At 38.7% G+C, this 23217-nt stretch overlaps 1 protein-coding gene across 1 annotated transcript in view; it reads left to right on the forward strand.

The window, feature by feature from the left end:
* Positions 1 to 242: 242 nt before the first annotated feature.
* Positions 243 to 23217, forward strand: part of NXPH1 (neurexophilin 1) — a 412663-nt gene continuing 389688 nt past the window's right edge. The window contains exons 1-2 of the mRNA XM_059932806.1: positions 243 to 451; positions 987 to 1106. The gene's annotated coding sequence lies outside the window, so the exon portion shown is untranslated. The remainder of the gene's footprint in view (positions 452 to 986; positions 1107 to 23217) is intronic.

Here is a 23217-nt window from a genome sequence, read left to right on the forward strand (position 1 = left end):
TGGATAAGCTTATCCAGGGTTAAAGTTCTCCACTGTGGCCACTGTAATTCAAGATTATTTTCGGTAAGGTTAACTTGCTTGTTCAGCCTTGAAGCAAAATTGTGTTCCCTTGAGGCCTCACACTGGACCTAGTCCGGCTTAAGTTGGACCGGGACCCGGTCTGGTTTCCAAGTCGGACCCAGGCTGACCCCGGACACGGTCTGGTTTCTACGTCGGACCCAGGCTGACCCCAGACACGGTCTGGTTTCCAAGTCGGACCCAGGCTGACCCCAGACACGGTCTGGTTTCTAAGTCGGAACCAGTTGGACTCCAGTCGGTTTCCGGACCCAACCCGGAAAAAGAGCCGCTCAAAGAAAGTTTGAAAGCTCACGACGCAAAAGCTGCAGAGGCAGGAATGAGGAGGGCCTCACCCACCACCGGCAAGAAAGCGGCGAGCTCAAGGGGCTCACAGGTACATTCACCTGCTTGCTTGTTGCTCCAGAGGGTCCTCGGGGGTCTCCTCTGGTGCCCTCTTCTGAAACCAGGACTGTTAAAAGATAAACTGAGGCATATTAAACATTCTGAGAGTTTTTTTGAGCAAAAATCGATTTGAATCAGGCAGCATTCCTTCTAGCAGATAGAAGGGGGCTCCGAGAATCTATACAAAATGAGATTTTTATAAGCAGAAGGGAGCAGGAACTAGGCAACAAAGTGGTTGGTCATTGCAAGGTCGCTTCCCTTTAAGGGATGGCAGGGGTCTGTCAGGCAGATAACCTACTCATTGCTGATAGGTGATTCCTGACTGACTGGTTTTAGACTCCATTTCTGGGAGAACTGAAACTGTAATTAATTTATGTTTTGGTTTGGTGACGTGGGGTTTAACGTAAGTGACTCCATTTGGGGCCTGTTGTCTTGTTTTTACAAGACTTAAATTTAAAAATAAATTAACTTATTTATTCTCTCACCTATTCAACTCCTACTCTTGTGTCAACCTCTGTGTGAACCAGGAGGGATTAAGAAATAAAAGCACATCCCTTGACTACTGAAGCCTCTGGTTTAGAACCTGTGCAACTGACAACACACTGGCCTGGATTTGGGCTTCCTTTTGAAATATAGACAGCAGCAGGGTAAGTCTTGATTTTCACTTTGTCATTATTTCCTGGTTTGCCTTTCATGGTGGTGAGGTCCTTACCCCTGCCTTCTGAATCCCCACTCCTCTGACAACCCTTATCTTCTACACATGGTTGAATGAATGAGCACTTACTTAGGCTTACTATTTTCCCCTTCATTTAATATTCACAACTTGTGATTTGTAAAATCTTGATATTTCCTTTAGTGCAGAGTGATAGCACCTCCAGCTTAGTCCTTTTCCAAACTATCTGGCTGACTTAGAATTCCCACATTTCCCAGTCTCTGCCGTAGTGCTCAATTTTATCTTTTTTCATAGCATTTCACATTATTTGCAATGATTATCTTTATTAATTTGTCTATAGCTATTTTTTCCCCCTATGATGTACGATGTGAAACCTAAGTGTCAGCACATTTAAGACAGTTTTCCTGAAACCTGAGTAAGGGGCAAAGTGAGGAACCTAACCCAGGCTTTTAGACTTCCTAGTTTGGGGTCTTTACCATACACCCGAACTGCCTTAATTCCTGGAAGGGTGAGACTCTCCTTATCCAAGTTTCTGGACAAGAAAGTGGATCCAACCAGAGAGAATGTGGAGAGGGATGCCTCTCTCTGCTTTGTATCCTTGTCCACTGTGGCTTATCAGTCAGGAAGTGGAGTCATAGGCAGGTATATACTCAGTTTAGTTTCCCCAGAAACACTGACAGGTGGTGCAAACAGAAATCTGAATTATTTATAAATGACTGTAGGAAAATATTTACTTTGGGAACTCTTACCATTTTATGCTTGATTCATTTATAGTCTACTGTTTAGAGCTGCAGTTGGCTTTACTATCATTTATTCTTTCGTACATTGAGTCAGTGAGCCTTGATTCAGCAGCTACTATGAGGATAAACCAGATTAGGTTATCTTCTTAAGCATTTAGGAGTCAAAGTAAATTTGATTGACTTACAGTTGTATTTTAAATATATTGCCCCCTCATTCATGTTCCCCTATATACTCTAGAGGGAGGATGAATTCTGGAACACACAACAGTGACATAGAGGATGGCCTGTTATATCTCTCCCCATATTCTAGGGTATGTATATGCCAGCACCTAACAGTCCTTGTCACATGGCAGATGGTCAATATATACTTGTTAACCGACTGCCTGAATGAATATGATGATACCATCTTTCTGCTTGAAATCCTCTAAGGGCCTCCTATTGTACATACAGTGAAGTCCTTTCTTTGACTCTGACCTTCAAGCCCTGCTTATCTTTCTAACCTCACTTATGCAGCCCCATCTGTACTAGTCTTTTTACACTCTCTCCTATCGAAGGACTTTGGCACATGTTTTCCCTCTGCCTGGAATGCTCTTTTTTCTGTCCTTCTTCAGGTCCCAGGTCAAATGTCCTGTTCTCAGAAAGGCCTTCCTTGACCTCGCTATTTAAGCATGTTCCCTTACCTTTCTCCATTTCAGCAACTTGTTTGTAACCTTTGTAGCATTTATTTCAATTTTCAATTTTCACCTCTTTCACTGTCATTCCTAGGTCTAAAACCCCATCATCTCAGGCCTGGACTATTCCTGCCCTCCTACATTTTGTCCTCCACGTCGCAACCAGAGTGAATTTTTAAAATAAATAAGATAGATTGTCCTAGTTACAATCCTGGCTCTGCTCTATACAAGCATGTGTGACGAAATGTGATGAAATGTCTCCGGGCCTCCGTTTCCTTATTTGTAAAATAGGGATAGTACAGTTGACCCTTGAACAACACAGGTTTGAACTGTGAGGGTCCACTTACATGCAGATATTTTTCAATAAATTAACAGCTGGTTGAATCTGCAGATGTGGAACCTTGGATATGGAGGGCTGACTGTGAAGTTACACGTGGATTTTTTACTGCATGGGGCGTCTGCACTCCTAGCCCCTGCGTTGTTCAAGAGTCAACTGTAGCAACACCCCTTTCATAAGCTTGCTGAATGATTAAATGAGTACATATTTGTAAAGCACTTAGAACAGTCCAAGTTCATAGTCAGTGCTATATTTTAGCTTTGAACATATAATAACTGAAACTCCCATTACTTCTTATTATACTCTAACTAAAATCCAGACTTCTTAACCACAAGTCTCTGAGGCTCTACATTATCTTGTTTTCTTGCCTCTCTCTTCAAACTGACTGCTTACGACTCTTCTCCTTGCTCCCTATTCACCCACATCGGCCTTTTCTTCCAGGCTTCTGGTCTTAAAACCTGCTTTACTAAAGCTGAGAATGCTCATCCTCTAGATCTTAGTGTAGTTCTCTCCTCACCAATTCAGGCTCTTCTGAGAAACCTTTCCTGATCACCTTATCCCTCCCCCTCCCCCTCTCGTTCTTTATTCCTGCATCCCTATTGTCCTTAACAGTTGTCATAACCTGCTATTATCTTATATCAATATATTGATCTATTTACTTGTTTTTTCCAGTCTCCCACACTCTCAAGTTATCTCTATGATATCAAGCACTTTGTCTGCCTGGTTTACCTTTCTATCCCCAGGATATAAAACAGTGCCTATATAAAACAGTGCCTGGCATCTAGTAGGTGCTCCATAAATATTTGTTGGATAAATTGCAAAACGGTCTTACAAGTGTACTTTACCATTGGTGGAATTATTGCCATTTCTGCCATTTCATACTTCTTGGCTAAGACATAAAATCTATGGCATAATTTAATCTCCTTAAATCAACTATAAGCATTTGGCTGGGATTAAGCAAATTCCAAATTTACATGATTAGAGTACAAGGAATTGTTTTGACCTCTCATAATTGTATGTTTCAAAGCTTTTTTTGTGTTTTCAGTGCCTGGAGTTATTTAAATAGGTCTGCATTGTGATATTTTTCAGTCAATACCATTGTTATTAAATCTTTTTGTAAAAATGCTATCTCTGATCTTTCCTGATAGATGGAATTTAAATTCTTTGGAATAGTTGAAGAAGATAAAGAAAGAAGGGAATAAGGCTGGGGTGTTCTCTCGAGACTCCATAGCCTAATGTGCTTTGAGGAATGTATATTCTGATTCATGGCACATTTTACCAGTTTGGTAAAAATGGAGTATAGTGATAGCCCACTGCAGTGTTATATACAAAGTATAATTGAGAGCCCTAAGAAAACCATTAGAAATCCAACTGGGGATTTCTTGTGTGTCTAAAACTGAGAATAGGAAATCTGCTTTGCCCTGATACCCTCCCTCACTTCCCTCATTTCTGGGGTCTTATAGAAACCTAATCAAGTAAGCTGGCCTAGCAAGAAGGAAGCATTGCAAAAAAGCAAAGGAGTTCAGTCTGTCTTCTCCTATGCCTAATAGAACAATCTGCCATTATTAAACAACTAAAGAAATTTAAATAAAATCAGATGATTATTTAATGTGCAGATCATTCAAGATATAGGTGAATATCAGAGAATGAGAGAAATTCCATTTAGAATCTTTTTTTTTTTTAAATAAATTTATTTATTTATTTATTTATTTAATTTTGACTGTGTTGGGTCTTCATTTCTGTGCGAGGACTTTCTCCAGTTGCGGCAAGTGGGGGCCACTCTTCATCGCGGTGCGCGGGCCTCTCACTGTCGCGGCCTCTCCCATTGCGGAGCACAGGCTCCAGACGCGCAGGCTCAGTAGTTGTGGCTCACAGGCCCAGCCGCTCTGCGGCATGTGGGATCTTCCCGGACCGGGGCACGAACCCGTGTCCCCTGCATTGGCGGGCGGATTCTTAACCACTGCGCCACTAGGGAAGCCGCCATTTAGAATCTTTGACGTCCCTTTCTAAGATCTGCAAATGTAGCAAACATATGAGTCCTTAAAGATAGAATGTAACTTCAGCCCATCCCTCAGTTCTTTCCTGGGCCCACCTTGTCTTCAACATCAGTTCCTGGAATCTCAAAGAGGGAGTGAAGCTCACCACTTGGTAGAAGATGAAAGGTGGAAATCTGATGGTTTGTTTTTAGGTAGTGTCATTGTGTTCTTGCTTCAAAGTGTTCCTTCAGATGGGTCTCATCATATTGTCTTGGCATTGAAATGGCTGCATCAAAGCAGCTTCATCAACAGATCATACACTTAAAATAGAAAACAGGCACATTACCTCAACACGAGTAGTTGTTACACTATCTGCCTTTCTGAATATGCTTCAGCGACACCCACGCTAATTAAATGAAGTCGATTAGAACTCAGCAGTGACCTAATTCCATGTCTAGCACATCAAGAGCTGTTTGTTTATACCAGTTATCAGAACAGGGTTACCAAACTGTAGAAGTAATTTAGGTGGCACTTTCTAAACAATGTAGATCAATTTAAAGTGGATTCACTGTGGTAAGTGACTCATGATGGAATAGTGAGATCAAACCTATAATAATGTTTATAAAAGGAAGAGAACATGAGAAGAATAAAATATCTTAAGTTATAAAAATTCTTCAGACGAATCGATTTAGTTAACTATTTATTGAGTGCCTACTATGTACCAGGCATTGGGGGTACAGCAGTGGACAAAATGGACCAAAAAATTCCCTACCTTCATGGAGCTGTCATTTGTGAGGGAAGGTCAATAAAAATATTGAAAGTTAAGTGTGTACTATGTCAGAAAGTGATAAGTGCTATGAAGAAAAATAATACAAGAAAGGGGAACATTTCACTTCTAATCTGTCACCAAATTCTGATGGTTTTACTTTCGAAATATATTCAGAAACCAACCACTTCCGCCACTTCCACTACTCAGCTCAAGCCGCCAATGTATTGAGGGCAGAATGATGCAGTAGCCTCCAGATTGGCCATCCTGCTTTAACTTGGCCCCTTTCTGTTTATTCTTTTTTTTTTTTGGCTGCAGCGTGCGGCATGAGGGACCTTAGTTCTCAGACCAGGGATCAAACCCTGCACCCCCTATCTTGGAAGCATGGAGTCTTAACTACTGGACTACTAGAAGTCCCCCTTTCCATTTATTCTTAATACAGCTCCCAGAGTCATCTTGCTAAAAAGAAGTCAGGCAGTTTCACTTGTCTCCTCTAAACTCTCCAGTGGTCACCCAGAGAAAAGCTCAAGTCTTTAATATGGGGTTGGCCAAAAAGTTCGTTCGGTTTTTCCATAAGATGTTATGGAAAAACCCAAACAAGCTTTTTGGCCAACCCAATAGTAGCCTCAAGGTCCGGCATTATCTGGCCTTTGTTTGCCCTTTGTGCTTCTCTCTTATAGCCCTGGGGCCTGCTTGCTCTTCCTTGAACACTGGGTATCTCCTGCCTCAGGGCCTTTGCTCTTGTCCTTCCTTTGCCTAGAAATCATCTCTTTTACTCTTTTTGCTTTTCGTGTCACCTGCTTTCGAATCAACTCTGGCATCTGCCTGGGGCTGTGCTGATGGTTATTTCACAAAACAGAACAAGCAGGGAGTTTGACTCCAATTATTACCTTTCACCTGTTTTGCTGGCCACACTATCAAGCACCTGTGCCTCATTAAAAGGGTGCTAGCACATGTTATGTCTTGTCTGTTCATCACTCCCATCCAATTACTCAACTACCAATTTTCTCATTTCACCCTCACCTTGTTCATTGGACCTATGCTCTTATCTTCCTGGATTATGCCCTTGGTCCATTAGCACTAGGACCCTGCCTGTCTGTCCTGGTGCTGTATGTTTGAACTGCCTTGGGAATGCACCTTCCTTCTGACTTAGATCCAGGGAACTTTTCTAGCTGAAAGCTGTCACCAACGTCATCCATGCCTCCTCATAGCAGGCAGAATTTGGACACCATGAGCTTAAGAAGGCAACTTCCATTTTAATGTGAGTAGTAAATAGAAAAATGTTGTCCGACAAAATTTTACCTTAGAGCTGGTAATGGCCCTTTATGCAGCTCTTTACTGAAGTGGAGTGGAAGTTCTTTATGCAGCTCTTTACTGAAAAGGAGGGAATGTTATTTTTATTGGCTATTTAGATTATTAATCCTACCATCAATTGGTAGAGTTATTAATAGTGTGCTCTCTGCAGAGATCTGTACTTTTCTTGTCTATCCTTGCTCCACATTGCAGCAGTGATAAATTCTGTTATCTTTCATGCTTTTTGGTTTTTTCATGTTGCTCATCTTTGGGTGGTAAGATTATAAAGATTCAGGTATGGCCTTGGAGGAGGGAAGAGAACATGGTCCAACTAGCTTTCCAGAGTCTTCTGCTAACAGACCGCAGAATATGTGTGTGTGTGTGTGTGTGTGTGTGTGTGTGTGTATACACACACACACACAAACACATTTTAAAATATATACAGTATTTAAATAAGACTATAGACTCACTCTCTCTCTCTCTCTCTCTCTCTATATATATATATATATATATATAGACTCTGGTTGGGGCGATTTGATTCTTCCTAGTTTCCCATAATTTATAACATAGCATCTCAATTCCTGTTTTATTTCTAACAGTCAGTATTCCAGTTATCTACTACTGTATAACAAACCATCCAAAACCTTAGTGGCATAATGCTAAAACCACTTTTTTACATACATGAAATTTGTTGTTAGGAGTTTGCACAGCACACAGTAGGGATGGCTTGTCTCTGCTCTATGATGTCTGAGACCCTAGCTGGGAAGAAGTGAGTGGCTGGGGGTGACTGAATAGCTGGGGGCTGGGAATCATCTGGAGGCTTCTTCCTGCACATGTTGGTACCTGGTTTGGGATGATTTGAAGGCTGGACACAGCTGGGACACTGTGAACTGGTGTTTCTACCTGTGTCCTTTCCATGTGGCTTGGGCTCCCAACAGTATGATATTCTTTACACATTAAAGTGTTGTTTAGTACTATCTAAAATAGAGTTGCCCAGTGATGAAAGTAGCTTTCACAAATTCCATGTTCCAAAATCTCTTAGGCCCTTATTCAAGAAATTGTTACTCTTATTTCACAGTTCCAGTAGGGATGCACCTCATGTAACTTGGCCTATAGAAGATTATAAGCAGCCAATTAGACAGTCAAGGGTGACTGCCAGAGTCAGGTGAATGGATAGGGCAGTCACTGTCAGATTGGTATTGGGATACAGATTCAGTTTTAATCCTTTAGAGGAGGTATGTAAATCTTCATTGCAACTCAGAAAGAGCAACAGTGGGGACCACCGTGTTTAAGAATCACTAGATCAACATGAGTCACTAGCCCTTTACGACAATATAGTGTGGGAAGGGACCAATTTTATGTACTAGTCAAGGACAGGTTTTGTAGCAAAGCACTCGGGTTCACATTCCTAGTTCTGTTTCTTAACAGGTGTGCTGCCTTGGTTCTGTAAAATGTACTTATCAGATCCATCTCATAGGCTTATTTTGGAGGAAAGGGGAGATTAAGTGAGGTAATGTCTTTAAAGCAGAGTGTGGATGGTAAAAGCTGATAAACAATCGTACCATCTCTGAGAGTCCCACTGATGACCCTGAATCATTAAGAGAAGGGCACATTATAATAAGTGTGCTCATTTATTGAAACTAGAAAATGTATCATAAATATTATAAAGATTAAAATTATAAAGATCATAAAGTAAAATATCTGGATCAGACAATGTCCTGACAGGAAAGATCCCATTAAAATTGGATAATTGAAGAGAGTTGAAGAGAGTTTTGCAGATACGTGAGCAGCGTATAGGGAAACCACTGGATACAGAGAACAAGGTGGAAAAGTATTATCACTCCGAGGTCTCGGAGGAGGGGATGGGCTTACCAGGACTCAGACACAGTGAGGATGAGAAGAGGGTTGCTGAGACCCTTGTTGGAAGGATGCAGCTTGCCTGTGGGGACCGCTTAGGGAGGAAGGTGGAAGGAAGATACCCTGACCGCACTCTTTCTCTAATCTGCTGGAAGCCCGTGGGCAAGGAAGGCAGTTTGCCTGTGAGGGCCATGCAAGTTAACTTTCTGGGGCTGGGAACAGAGTGAACCAACAATAAATAGCCTTTTTCATCTTCCGGACAAGGGAAAGATGAAGAGATAAACTATGTATAGTTTGTAAAACATAGAACTTCAACAAAGGAGATTAATGGAGCTTCCCTCTCTCCCTCTGTCTGCTTTGGTGTCCTGTGGGTGAGGCACAGGGTGATTTAAGATGCATTTAGCATTTAGTAGTTTTCCAGCAGAAAACTACTGTTTAATGCAGACATTCTTGTTCCTACATTGCCATCCTCACTCAGCAGGCCTGTTAGGGGATGAGAACTACGTTAGAAGCTGTGGGAAAAACAGGCTAAGGGGGAAACTCGATCCTTATCTTGCAAGAACTTATATGTAGTTAGGGAGATAGGACAAGCCCATGATAGCCAGCAATTCAAGATGATGTATCATTATACATGCCTCAGGAGTTCGAAGAGGGATGTCATTGAGGTCTTGGAAAGGTTCTTGGCTGTGACAGTGCAGGGGAGCTGTACTTTGAAGGTGGGTGAGATAGAAAGGAAAGCATTCTATGTGACCAGAATAAATGAAGGAGTGATATTTGAGCTCCAGTAGCACCAGCCAGAACAAGTATTACCCAGTAAGCAAGGTGGACCCAGTCTGAGAGTTTTAGAGGATCTCAAATCTGGTTTAGGGGAAAATGTAGTATATTAAGTCACTGGGGAATAAGGTAGGTTTACTTTTTTGCTTGTTGCCTTGATAAATCTGGAAGGAACGTCCTGGAAGAAATAATAACAATTTCTAATGTTGACTTTCTTGATTAACATAGAGTCTTTCAATGTGACCAGGTAAATCCAGTAATTTTTGTCAGTTTTTCTAACTGCTGAATTGCAAGGAAGTGCTGACTTAGAATCTTGAAATAATGAGGTTATTAGATTTACATGAATTAATACGGTTGCAGGAATTTGATTTATACATCTTCCTGAGACTGAATAGTTAATTAACTGATGACTAAAATAACTTTATAGATTTATCTACGAAGAATGCGTTCCTAAATACTATAAGGCTTATTTATTTAACCCACTTTTGAGCGTCATGTAAATGAAATCACACAGTATGTACTCTTATGTGTCTGTTTTCTTTCAATAATACATTTTTGAGATTCATCCACATTGATGTGTACTGTGGTTCATTAATTATCATTGCAGTATAATATTCCGTAATCTATTCTGTTGTTGATGGGCACTTTAAAAAATTTTGCAGTTGTTTTGAATACTGATGTTGTAAAACGTCGTACATGTACATTTTGTTGGGTATATATTTAGGAGTTTAACACTAGGTCATAGGACATTTATATCTTGAACTTTACTAGTAATGCTAAATTATTTTCCACTTATACTAATGTATACTATGATCAGCAGTGTTTGACAGTTTTCATTGGTCGGCATCCTCATAAACAGTTGATATTATCAGATTAAAAAAAATTTTTAGCCAGTCCAGTGGCAGCTCAGTCATACTATATTGTAGATTTACTTTACATTTCCAAGGTTACATAATGAGGTAAGGCTATTTCCCTATATTTAGTTTTATTCATTGGATTTTCTCTGCTGTAAAGTGCCTGTTTAAGTCTTTTGTGCATTTTTTAAATGGGTTGTCTTTTTCTTATTGATTTGTAAAAGTTTTTAATATATGAGTCCTACATTGATTGATTATAGGTACTACGATTAGTGTTTCCTTCACCCTGTGGCTTGCCTGTCACTCGTTTAATGGTGTTTTTAGGTGAACTGAAGTTCAGTGTTATTAATAACTGAAGTTCTTAATTCAATACAATCTAATTTACTAAGATTTTTGGTGGCTTTTCTCTCTTTCTTTTTTCCTTTCATTCTTTCTTTCCTTTGTTTAATAAATCATTTTCTATCTCAAAGTCATGAAGATATTCTATATTATCATCTAAATGCTTTATTATTTTGCCTTTAACACTTAAGTCTATAATAGATTTGAGATAGACTTTTTGTGTGGTGTGAGATGGGTTCCAATTTCATTTTTTCCCATATGTTTACCCAGTTGTCCAAACACCATTTATGAAAAATGTGGTCATTCTCACTGCTCTGCAATGTCACTTTTGTCATAAAGTGTTTTTATATGTACGGGTCTATTTGTGTTATCTCTGTTCTTTTTCATCGGTTGTTTCAAATAATCTTTCACCAGTATCATAATCCTTTCATTACCTTAGTTTTATGTTAAGTTTTGATATCCAGCAGCAAAAATCCTCCCACCTTGTTCTTTCCTTTTGGAATGTCTAGAATATAGACAATTCTTAGACCTTTGCCTTTTCTTATAAATCTTAGAACCAGCTTGTCAAGCCACACACACACACACACACACACACACACACACACACACACGATCGGTTGGTATTGTGATTGAGATTGTGTTGAGCCTATAGATCACTTTGAGGAGAACTAAATCCTTATAACATTGATTCTTCCAGTCTCTGAATATGGTAGATATTCCTCTTTCTTTAGGTCTGCTTTCATTTTGCTCAACAAAGTTTAAGAGATTTGCATATCTTTTATTAGTTTTAATCCTTAGGTACTTAATATTTTTGTTGCTATTTTCAACTGTATTTAAAGAATTGTTTAAAATAAATATTTTTAGTGAAGTATGACATCCAAACAGAAAAATGCAGAAAACACAAGTATTACAGCTGAATGAATTATCACAAAAACATACCCTGGTTATTACTACTTAAATCAAGAAATAGAACATTGCCCATGCCTCAGAAGCCATCCTCATGCCCTTCCCAGTTAGGATATCTTCTCTCTTCCCCAACGGTATCCTTTAATCTGATTTCTAACACTACAGATAAGTTTTGTATGTTTGAATTTTATATAATTTTGAACACATTATGCATTTGTCTTTATTTGGCTTTGCCTCAACAATATGTTTTTGATATTCATCCATGTTCTTGCATGTAGCAATAGTTTATTCATTTTCATTGCAGTTCTGATTTACCCGACCTAATGACTATTCAGTTAACAACTCTTCATTATAATGGCTTTTGAAAATTTATTTTTTGGAATGACCTTTTATTTAGTAAAATGACTTTTTCAACCCTAAAGCCTACTCAATTAATATGCTATAGGAAGTGATGTTTTAACATTTGATTTCAGGCAGACATATTCACCAAAATTCTTGAACAATTGTTCCTAGTCAAAGAATATCATATGGAACAAATTCTAATTGTGTGTCATCTGCATGAACCCAAAATGTGTTTTTTAAATTTTTTTTTATTTTTTAAAATTTTATTTTATTTATTTATTTATTTTTGGCTGCATTGGGTCTTTGTTGCTGTGCACGGGCTTTCTCTAGTTGCGGAGAGAGGGGGCTACTCTTCGTTGCCGTGGCTTCCCTTGTTGCTCTAGTTGCTCTGCGGCATGTGGGATCTTCCCGGACCAGGGCTCGAACCCGTGTCCCCTGCATTGGCAGGCGGATTCTTAATCACTGCGCCACCAGGGAAGCCCCAAAATGTGTTGTTTTCAATGGATACAAGAGAGAGGCAGCAGTGTTATCTCCCATGACTCTTCAGACTGCTGTGTTTCTACTTGCTTCCAAGAAATCTCATGTTTAGCCTTTATTTTGCCCTCTATTTTGTTTTACTATGCTGTTACTTTGTTTATAAGTGCAGTTTGAGTGCAAAAACCATAACCCCCAAAACGCTGAAAAGTTGTTATAAAAAGTGGTGCAGAATACCATGATATCACTTATATGTGGAATCTAAAATATGATACAAATGAACTTATTTACAAAACAGAAACAGACTCACAGACATAGAAAACCAAACTTATGTTTACTGAAGGGGGAAGGGGAAAGGGGTAAGGGGGTAAGGGAGGGATAAATTAGAAGTTTGGGATTAGCAGATACAAACTACTATATATAAAATACATAAACAACAATGTCCTACTGTATAGCACAGGGAACTATATTCAATATCTTATAATAAACCATAATGCAAAAGAATATGAAAAAGAATGTATATATATCTGACTCACTTTGCTATACACCAGAAACTAACACAACATTGTAAATCAACTATACTTCATTAAGTAAATAAATAAATACATAAATAAATAAAGGTGCAGAAAGAAGAAAAAAGAATGAATGCAATAAATCTTATATCACATTATATTTTATGTGCAAACTACTTTTTAACTATTGTTTTTCACTTATATAAACTTGCATTTGTTGTTCAGTTGATACATATTCTATCTGTGAATATTGTTTGGGTCTTTATGATTGGAATAAAATGCATTAGTGTTTTCCATTAACACTAACAAAAATACTTTTCATTGAATGTTTTTGCTTTAGTAGCTGTGACATTGTGATTTATAACAAGAAATATATATCTGGTCTTCTTCCACTGCTCCTGGCACATAGGTCTTAAAACTGTGGGAACTTCCTAAGTGATGAGAGCCATAAAGTTGCTATGTTAATGAGGTAACTTTTGGATCTCACCTAAGGATGGGGTCTGGTTGTCAGGAGAACCAACTATGTGATTGGAGGATTGGAATGTTCCAACCCACTGAGGAAGGGAGAGGGGCTGGAAGTTGACTAGATGGCCAATGGCCAATTATTTAATCAATCATGCCTATGTAATGAAGTCTCCATAAAAACCTAAAAAGAACAGGATTGGGAAAGCTTCTGATTTTGTGAACACGAGGACATTGGGGGAGACTGGCACTCTGAGAGGGCATGGAAGCTCTGCACCCTTTCCCCATGCCTGTCCTATGCACTTCTTGCATTTGGCTGTTCTTGAGTTATATCCTTTTATAATAAACTGGTAATCCAGTAAGTGAAATGTTTCTCTGAGTTCTGTAAGCCACTCTAGTAACTTAACCGAACCTAAGGAGGGGATTGCTGAAGCCTCCAATCTATAGCTAGTCAGTCAGAAACACAGGTGATAACTGAGGCTGGAGAGGGATGCAGTCTTGTAGGACTGAGTCCTTAACCTGTGGGATATGATGCTGTCTCTAGGTTGGTAGTGTCAGAATTGAGTTGAATTGTAAAACACCCAGCTGGCGCCGAGAATTGCTTGGTGATGTGGGGAAACCCCCTCCACACACTGGAATTAGTGATCAGAGTCATTAGTAGCAGTGTTTTCAGGAATGAATTAAAGTCATTGAACAAAGGATAGGTATATTTCATTGTATGACTATCCCATTTGTCCATTATATTATTGATGGATTTTTTTTTTTACTGTTTTCCTATTTCTGATAATTAAGAATGTTCCGAAAAAGAGGGGATATATGTGTACATATAGCTGAATCACTTTGCTGTACAGTAGAAACTAACACAACATTGTAAGGCAACTGTACTGCAAAAAAATTTTTTTAAGAGAAGAATGTTTCTATAAATATCCTGTACAAGTTGTTTGGTATGTACGTGCTCAGATTTCTGTTGGGTATAAACTTAGGAGTGGTTTTTCTGGGTTCCACATATATGTGCAACTTTAATAGATAATGCCGAAGAGTTTTCAAAACTGCTTCTGCCAAATTAGATTTCTACAGCCAGTGTGTGAGAGTTAGGGTTGCTCTAATCTTTGTAAGCACTTAGTATTGTCAGTCTTTGGAATATTATCCATTTTGTCGGGTGTGATTGATACTCTATTTAACTTGTATTTCCCTGATTATTAAAAAGTTGAGCATATTTTCATAGGTCTACTGGCCATTTGGGTACTCTCTTTTGTTAAGTGTCTGTTCGAGTCATTTGCCCATTTGTCTGACAGGTATACTGACTTGTAGGCATTCCTTATGCATTCTGGATACCAGCCCTTTGTCTGTTGCTGGTGTTACAAATATGTTCTCTTATCATGTGTCTTGCCTTTTTACTCTTATTAGTGGTGTCTTTTGATGAGCAGAAATGGTTAATTTTTTTGAAGTCCAGTGTATCAATCTTCCCTTTATGATTAGTGTTTTTTGTGTTGTTAAATAAATCTTCACCTACCTCAAGGTCACAAAAGTTGTTTTCCTATGTTATCTTTGACATGCTTGATTGTTTCACCTTTCACATGTAGATCTACAATCCACCTGGAATTGATTTTTTGGTATGATGTGAAGTAAGGGTCAAGTTTCATTGCTTTTCATATGGATATCCAATTGACTCAGTACCATCTTTTGAAAATATGACCCTTTTCTTCTGCCCTACAGTGCCACATTTGTCATAAATCAAGTGACCATATATGCGTGCTTTTTTTTTCTGGGCTCTCTACCCCTCCATTGATCTATATGTCTACTATTGTATCAGTAGCACATTGGCTTAATTCCTATAGCTTTCTAAAAAGCCCTGATAATTGGTAGAGTAAATCCTCCAATTTTGTCTTCTTTATGCTTACCTTGTTTATTTTTGGTCTGTTGCATTTTATAAAAACTTGAGTGTCAGGTGGTCATCACACACACACACACTCTGCTAGAATTTTGATTGGAATTGCATTGAAAATATGGTTTAATTTGGGGAGAATAGATATGGTACATCCTTTTATTTATTTAGGTCTTTAATTTCTTTCAATAATATTTTTTTGTGTAGAAGTCTTATGTATCTTTAAAAAAATTTATTTCTAAGTATTTGAATTGTAGATGTTATTGTAGATGATGTTGTTTCAAAAACTTCGTTTTCCAGTGTTTCATTCTGACAGAGAAATACAGCTGATTTTGGTCTGATAACCAGTGACCTTGCTAAATTCACTTATTAATTCTAATAACTTATTTGTAGATTCTTTTTTTAAAATTTTATTTGTAGATTCTTAATTCTCTACATTCTCAATTATATTGTCTATGAATAATGACATTTTTATTTCTTTGGGATTCCCCTTTTTCTAAGGGTGGAGACTTTTGAGGTCCCAGCCTAAAGTAGAGGGTACACGTTTCCCAACCTTGGACTCTTACTATTGTCTGCCTGGTCCTCTAACTGTGGGGATTGCTGCTATTAATATATAGTTGTGCAGCTCAGAATCTCAGCTACCCCTTCCAGATAGATAAATGTTAACAGGCAAAAGCAGCCCACCAACTCTGGGTTCTCTCCCCTTTGGCCTGGGTGTTCCTCACTCTGTTGTTAGCTCTTTGATGCTTTTAAGAAGCTGTTCTAAAAACAGCATTTCCCAATTTGTCCTCAGTGAAAAGATTAGTATTCATTACCGAGTCTGCTATTATTAAAAGCAAAGGTTTCTTAGATGTTTTTCCACGGCAGCCTTGGGAGAGAAAGGGTGCTGAGCCTGAAGACTAAATTCTGACGTCTATCTGGCAGAAAAGTGATGAGTCATGGGTGAAGGTTGCTGACAGAGCCAGGTCAGAATGACCTGCTTGCTTTGGCTTTACTCTGGGGTTGCAGTGATCATGGGTAAAGCCAAAATTGTAGAACTCTGTGTACTGGGGATGGGTGTAAGGAATACTCCTGGGTGCACATGGAAACTGCTTTCTTATCTATGCTAAACACAGTGACTGGAGTTTACCCAAAGCTGCTTCTCTCTCAAGCATCCGTTTTCGTTTTTTATTCCTGAGACTATAATGGCACATGGGAATCAGTTCAAGGAAGTAAAATTGAGTTCTAAATTGTATAGTTCAGACAAGTAGGTATGATAGAGAAGGCATTTTACATGTCCAGAGACCAGGACACCATTTATAGAGTAGGCTTATTTTAGAGCATTTGCCAAGTCAGATTCACAAATAGTTGGTACACAGAAGTGGCTCTGTTCTATAGAGACCTTACTTGAAATGGTATTCATTATAGAGGATATTAACCATAGTAATTCTGGGCTGGGATCTCCTCTTATAACATGCATTCCCATAAGATTCCATCTGAAAACTGATATAAAACCTTGTGCTAAGTAGCCTGCCTTAGCCATCATCAAAAAGTCTACAAATAGTAAATACTGGAGAGGGTGTGGAGAAAAGGGAACCCTCCTACACTGTTGGTGGGAATGTAAATTGGTACAACCACCATGGAGAACAGTATAAAGGTTCCTTAAAAAACTGAAAATAGAGCTACCATATAATCCTGCAATCCCACTCCTAGACATATATCCCAAGAAAACCATAATTCAGAAAGATACATACACCCCAGTGTTCATAGCAGCTCTATTTACAATAGCCAAAACGTGGAAGTGACCTAAATGTCTATCGACAGATGAACGCATAAAGAAGATGTGGTATATGTATACAAGGGAATATTACTCAGCCATAAAAAAAGAATGAAATAATGCCATTTGCAGCAACATGAATGGACCTACAGATTATACTAAGTGAAGTCAGACAAAGACAAACATCACATGATATCACTTATATGTGGAATCTAAAAAATGATACAAATGAACTTATTTCCAAAACAGAAAGAGACTCACAGACAGAAAACAAATTTATGGTTACCAAAGGGGAAGAGGGTGTGGGGGGAGGGATAAATTAGGAGGTTGGGATTAACATATATACACTACTATATATAAAATAGACAACCAACAAGGACCTACTGTATATCACAGGGAACTATGCTCAATATTTTGTAATAACCTATAAGGGAATAGAATTTGAAGAAGAATATATTAAAAAAAAAAGTAGCCTGCCCTAGCAGAGGGCTGAACCAGGATGTTTACCATGACTGAGACTTCTTGAAATACTCTTCCCCTTGCCTTTCACTTTTTCCCTGAAAATAGAGTATTAAAATACTCTATTTCATTTGGAAGTATTACCTCTTTAAAATTTTTTTCTGCAAAAAAAAGGAAAAAAAAAAGATAAAATCCTTCCCTGCTGATAGAGCTGAAGAATCAGCAATCAATTTACATTTTCACATGAAAATGACTGAAGACCTCTGGGAATCTCTGATTCCAACATTCGTCCAGTTTTAGTTGATTCAGGGACACCTAAACACTGGAGTCAGCTTTTCCCTTTCTTTGCTCTTTAAGAGTGTGGGACTTCGTGCATTCTTCATTAGCTCTTATGAAAATGTAGTTTTTAACTATATAAGCATTTCCCACAAAGTGGTGTTTTACAGCCTTATTAGAAGCAGCATTTTAAGGCAAATGAATATTTTCAATAAAACTTAACCTGCTGTAAAGTTAGAAACAGTCTGGCTTAGGTTATTACTAATCCCACATGACAAAAACATCTGGATGAACTGCCATAGCTAATATTTTTCAAGTGAGATCCAAGCTAAAGATTGTCCACCCTATTAGGACTCTTTTGATAGAACCTACCCTTTGTAACCGAATACTAGGAATGAATCTTTAATAGTTATCACTACAACATAAAGTAGTATATCAGAATGCAGAAAAATCAGGGTATAAGGACAATTTTAATAAAATTGTAATAAGAGGGGTAAAAATATAATAAGAGGGAATACCTAACAACAACAGCAATAACCACAAATGCCTCAGACAAACAAATCATTCCTGCACATACCTATGAAAGTATTCCCTTCATTCCCCCACCCGCAGAAATTAATTTAATTGAGTGGGAAAAATCTTGAATGTAATTGATCTTGTATACTGCACTCTATTGCCTTTGAAAGCCGCCTCTGTTTTATGTGGTGGTGAATACACATAAATAATCAAAGAGGTCAGAGGAAAACAGAATGCATTTATAGTTTTAGTTGGTTTAAAAAGGTTTACAAATTTTGTGACCTTGAAAAATAGCAAATATTCTACAGCCACATTTATGCTATTGACTTGATATTTCAATATAAATTGAATAAATCCTGGATATATTTTTTGTTTGCTATTAATTCTCGCAGAGTATTCCCAAATAAACGTTCTCAACAGGGAAGACTGAACTGATGTCATCAGAAGGAAGAAAGACATGATTCTCAGATGAAAGTGCCTTAAATGGCAATGAAAACAATAAAAAGCATTGGCATAGCACCTTGAGAATCAAACTTTAGAGAGATGCGAATAAGGCACAAAGAGGTGGTAAAAAAAAATCCTAAATTACAGTTTCCTTAGAATAACACCTTGTGCAGTGTCAACATATGACAGGTATTACCGTTGTGCTATAATGAAATACCTTGAGGCAAAATGTTGGGATTACATTCATTTTAATTGAAACCAGATTTTTAAGGTTTATAGCCCCTGTAACATATAGAGACATACTTCCGCTACACATGATTAAATCGGCTCCATTTGGAGGCAAGGAAAGGGAGGATGACAAGGATTGGAAACTCAGGCACTACGTAAGGAAAATAGGAAAACAAAGAACTCCAAGACTCATGTAACTAATACTTTTTTTTGAATTATAAACGATTACTTTAGACACTAAGACAACTATTATTTCCATTACTTTACACTGTCTTCCAACTATTTCTTGGCTAGTGCTGGGCAAAGTAAAATTTGGACACCCAAACAGGCTTTCTTCCATCACCATGAAATCCTCACAAACTTGCTCGAAGGATGCCTTAATATGTATAACTAGAAGAGGGGACGGTTCCATGGCAGTCGCTAGGGATACTGAGATGGCAAAAGCGCAGTTCTTTTCTTCAAGGTTACCATGACTTGTTGGCAAATAATTGTAAACACACTGGACACTCATTACAAAAGAGTTTTGTACAAAACAGAGACATAGGGGAATAGGGAAGGCGTAAGATGGAGGTGGGTGTAGGGAAGGCATAGAGCGAGCCCAGAAAGAGGTGCCCTTGAGCCAGATACCTAAGGATAAGCAGGAGTTCACCAGGCAGGGAGGGAAGAGAAGATACTCGGAGAGGCAAGTGCACAGACCTGGAGGTGCTTAACAGATCAGAGCTGCACATAGAGCACAAGGGATGATACTGGGAATGACTGGTGAGAGGGGTGGAGAAAATGCTCACTGAGGATGACAGACTGAGGATTTGGATGTTGTTCTGTGGTCCACGGGGGACACATGTAAGCATTCTGAATAGAAGCATAAACTGATTCCATTCGCTCTTTAGAAAGACCATTCTCTCTACCCTGTTGAGAGCTGATTTCAGGAAGCAAGACTAGAGGAACGAGGGTTGACTAGGAGGCCATTGCCAGAAACCAGCATCTGAGTCAGGACAGAGTTGTGGTACAGAAAGGTGTGATGATAACTACCAAATTTCAGACTAGAGTTATGGTGGTTTAATTTACTAGGATAGGGAATACAGGTTTAGGAAGGAACGTAATTAGTTGAGCTTTGGACTTGCTGTGTTTGTCATCCTGGGTGTTATCTCAGTTGATTAATGATAGTGTAGAAGACAGGTAGAGGGTGGAATGGCTTGGCATTGACCTCAAAGGCAGATGGATATGCAGCTAGGTAGGCTGGCAAAGTAACTCTCTGGAAGGTATTCATCCCCTGTGTCTGATGTTTAGGAGAAAGAGCGGCTTTCACCCCTTCCACCCTGTGGCCAGTGCCAATCCCATCTCCTAGCACTGCAATGAATGTGGCTTTTAAAAGAAAAATATCCTTGGAAGTTTAATAGGCTGCCCGTCACTCTCAATCTCATGTTACATAGAGCAATTAGTAATTAGCTGAGCTGATCTTAGATTTGGAAGAAATGGGAGGAACTAATTGGGGAATATGGGGGAAACTGCAGTTTCTGGATGGTGGCAACTAGGCAGCTGGGGGTGCAAGAAGCCACACAAATTAGGAGATACGGGTAAATAAAAGCCAAGTTCCAGGAGGAACAAGTCCAGATAGGGAGGTGGGAGGGACCAATTATAACACGTGGAAATTTTTTTTAGAGGGTCCTCTTTGCTCTAATCCTCCTAATCTCCAACAATTGGAGCACAGTCAAAGGAACCTAACATTTATGTCCTAAGTGCCTTTAATTTGAAGTAGATAAGACCATATCTGTGAACCCATTTTACAGATGAAAAACCTGAGGCTCGGAGAGTTAAATAACTTGCTAAGTGGCAGAGCCAGGTATCTCTGCCTAAAAGTCCACATACTCTTTCTACTCTATCATATTGGATCCTGAGATGAGAGAGGAAAAGAAAATTAATAGGATGAGCATGGGTGTTAAAGGGAAAGAGTGGGTAATATTATTTAAATGTATTTGATGGATATAAGTCCTTGGAAAAGATCCCATAACTTCTTGTTGCAATGCCTGTATTCAGGCTTCTTCCCAGATCCTCAGATCTCAAACCAGGGCTCTGATGGTTGCATTTAAAATAAGCCAAACCTCACAGAAACAGAAATATAGATCAATGGAACAGGATAGAAAGCCCAGAGATAAACCCACGCACATATGGTCACCTTATCTTTGATGAAGGAGGCAAGAATATACAGTAGAGAAAAGACAGCCTCTTCAATAAGTGGTGCTGGGAAAATTGGACAGATACATGTAAAAGAATGAAATTAGAACACTCCCTAACACCATACACAAAAATAAACTCAAAATGGTTTAAAGACCTAAATGTAAGGCCAGACACCATCAAACTCTTAGAGGAAAACATAGGCAGAACACTCTATGACATAAATCACAGCAAGATCCTTTTTGACTCACCTCCTAGAGAAATGGAAATAAAAATAAACAAATGGGACCTAATGAAACTTAAAAGCTTTTGCACAGCAAAGGAAACCATAAACAAGACGAAAAGACAACCCTCAGAATGGGAGAAAATATTTGCAAATGAAGCAACTGACAAAGGATTAATCTCCAAAATATACAGGCAGATCATGCAGCTCAGTATCAAAAATGCAAACAACCCAATCCAAAAATGGGCAGAAGACCTAAAGCGACATTTCTCCAAAGAAGATATACAGATTGCCAAGAAACACATGAAAGGATGCTCAACATCACTAATCATTAGAGAAATGCAAATCAAAACTACAATGAGGTATCACCTCACACCACTCAGAATGGCCATCATCAAAAAATCTACAAACAATAAATCCTGGAGAGGGTATGGAGAAAAGGGAACCCTCTTGCACTGTTGGTGGGAATGTAAATTGATACAGCCACTATGGAGAACAGTATGGAGGTTCCTTAAAAAACTAAAAATAGAACTACCATACGGTAGTTACCATGTGGTAGCTACCATATACCCAGCAATCCCACTACTGGGCATATACCCTGAGAAAACCATAATTCAAAAAGAGTCACGTACCAAAATGTTCATTGCAGCTCTATTTACAATAGCCAGGACATGGAAGCAACCTAAGTGTCCATCATCGGATGAATGGATAAAGAAGATGTGGCACATATATACAATGGAATATTACTCAGCCATAAAAAGGAATGAAACTGAGTTATTTGTAATGAGGTGGATGGACCTAGAGACTGTCATACAGAGTGAAGTAAGTCAGAAAGAGAAAAACAAATACTGTATGCTAACACATATATATGGAATCTAAAAAAAAAAAAAAAATGGTCATGAAGAACCTAGGGGCAAGACGGGAATAAAGATGCAGACCTACTAGAGAATGGACTTGAGGATATGGGGAGGGGGAAGGGTAAGCTGGGACAAAGTGAGAGAGTGGCGTGGACATATATACACTACCAAACGCAAAATAGATAGCTAGTGGGAAGCAGCCACATAGCACAGGGAGATCAGCTCGGTGCATTGTGACCACGTAGAGTGGTGGGATAGGGAGGGTGGGAGGGGGGGAGATGCAAGAGGGAAGAGATATGGTGACATATGTATATGTATAACTGATTCACTTTGTTATAAAGCAGAAACTAACACACCATGGTAAAGCAATTATACTCCAATGAAGATGTTAAAAAATATATATATAAGCAACGTAGTCTAACGATTTAGGCTGTAAATCATGCCTTTATAACAATAATAAAAATACTTTAATATATTGAAAAAAAAATAATCCAAGCCTGAAAATCATTATTTTACTTTCTTAAGATGTCAATTAATCACTGGTTATAAGCTAACCATCCAGTGGCTTTGCTTCCCAAATTATCTAACATTGTGGGAACATATTGACAGCACTATGTTTTAAGAGTATGTAGACTAGAGGGTTTATAATTTTAAATGTACTTAAATTTCATGATCTCATTCAGTCTTCACATCAGTCCTACATAGTGACAGTGTTTTTTTATTTTTTGTTTTTAATTTGAGTTGAGGAAATGGAAGATCAGAGAGGTTAAGTGACTTACTCAGACCCACACAGCTAGGAAGAGCTGGTGCCAGTAACTAGAAAAAGCATGTCTTTTGACTTATTAGCAATATTCTTTCCACAATACCACACAGATGTGGTGGTGTGTGCTCGTAGACTTAGAGAGAGAGAGAAGGAAGGGGAGGGAGAGGATATATAATAGAGAAAAGGAATGCAAAGCAAGATTC

Source organism: Balaenoptera ricei, chromosome 9 (genome assembly GCF_028023285.1).
Source record: "Balaenoptera ricei isolate mBalRic1 chromosome 9, mBalRic1.hap2, whole genome shotgun sequence".
Taxonomy (NCBI): Eukaryota; Metazoa; Chordata; class Mammalia; order Artiodactyla; family Balaenopteridae; genus Balaenoptera; species Balaenoptera ricei.